The following is a 1830-nucleotide window of genomic DNA, read 5'->3' as shown; positions in this document are numbered from 1 at the left end:
AGATAATGAAATCCAGGAAAGACTTACGAACTGTTGCCTTATCTTCGATGATCTTCTATTCTATTTGATATTTTTACTGTCAGTGATCAATATGACTTTATTTTCAGAAATATTTCATATTGAGCATAGCCATGCACTATACAAAAATAGAAAAGATAAAATGATAAGGAAAAAAATCTGAAAATCCAGAGATTGAATTCCATACTGCTTCGCTGAGACACGTTGATATCTTGAAACTGATTTCTATTATTGGCACAGAATTAGAGCGAGGGGGGGGGGAGCACCCTCCCCGCCCGCTGCCTGTGGCTGAAAACGAAAACAAAGAAAAAGCGTTCGCATCTTCGTCGTTCTTTCTGAAATTCTGAATTTTTAAAGTGAATGGCTGATACACAATATACATTTTACAAAGAGAAAAAGGGAAGATTAATGCGTGCCTTAACTAATCAAAGGTGCAGTGGATCTCAATATACGCTGTCGGTACTGCCTTTTTTTCCGAGAATGTGTTATTGGAATCAGGATCTCGATAAAAAAAAGAAATGTAACAATCAATTATCAATTAATTTTAATCCATTGCTTTCACGAGCGACTGATGTGGGAATTTTTTCTTCCTTTTTTACCTCATTTAAATCTGTAAGGGTGCTTATCGAGTTTGACCTTTATACTACTGCATATAGATCTGCATTTGCCACCCCAGCTACATTTCTGATGAATATTTTAATACTGAAATAATAAACAATTGCTTTCTTTTTGCCGACCGCGTTTCCCTTCAATCTTACTCGGGACCCTTCCTAGCATAGTCTTAGTGAGTCACATGTACAGATTTTTTTAGTATAATCATTATGGTATCGAAAGATATTTAAGATTTCATCCACTTCATTCTGCTGAGAGAACGGGTATATCGAGCAGACAAACATATACTTAGAGACTCCCAGTGAAAAGCCTCTCTGTTTCTTTTTTCTTACCTCAGCTTGGTAAGTCTCTAGAAACTGCAACTGCTACTCTTGCCATCGCCGAGGTAAATCCCCCCTTTTCTCCTGAAAAAGCGAAGACCGCAGCATCACCATGGTAACAGCAGAGTATTCTTGTACCGTTGTGTGAGGGGATAAATAACCAGTAAAGAAAAGTTCAATATTAATTGTCATATTGCAAACAAAACAAAAAAAAATCCCTGTCGTGTAATTTTATATTTTATAAACGGATTTCATTTTACACTGCAAAGATGAGATACGTGACAAAAATAGTCAATAGAAAATATTTCAACATGCTTGAAAGCCACATGAAAAATTAGAAGTGCTTAAGCCTTCTATTATTTTGATAATTAATTTGGTTAGGCTAAATAAAGCTTTGCCATATTCACATTAGAAGACAATTATTTACATTATTTTTCCCTTGTCATTGGCACTGTGTAATCTTTAGAGAAACATTTACAGATGAGTATAAAACCTAAGAAATAAACAGCAAGAAGGAAATCATTTTGGCGAATTAATACGATGCAAGATACATAATCCAGAGGCGATATTTACAGTTGAACATTGAACCTCGAGAGTTCACATTTCTCGTGGTGTGAGTCATGTGACCTTGAACCTTGAACTCGGAGGGGATGGGGCTTAATAGCAATCTTTGGAAAGGAATAACCTTCATATCCGCTTTCTTGCACCTTATGATTTCAACAGATAATTGCGCCCGATATAATTTGGAGCAAGTTGCTTTCCGAAATGAATGGAGAACAAACTTGAGTTCTGATCGCCGACAGCAGAGAGAGGGCGCTTTGTTCATAATTATTGAGGATGTTACATAATCCTTCTCTTCATGCTGCATTAAGCTTTAATG

The sequence above is a fragment of the Penaeus monodon genome, chromosome 24 (genome assembly GCF_015228065.2).
Source record: "Penaeus monodon isolate SGIC_2016 chromosome 24, NSTDA_Pmon_1, whole genome shotgun sequence".
Classification (NCBI taxonomy): Eukaryota; Metazoa; Arthropoda; class Malacostraca; order Decapoda; family Penaeidae; genus Penaeus; species Penaeus monodon.
Note: the sequence above shows the minus strand (reverse complement) of the source record.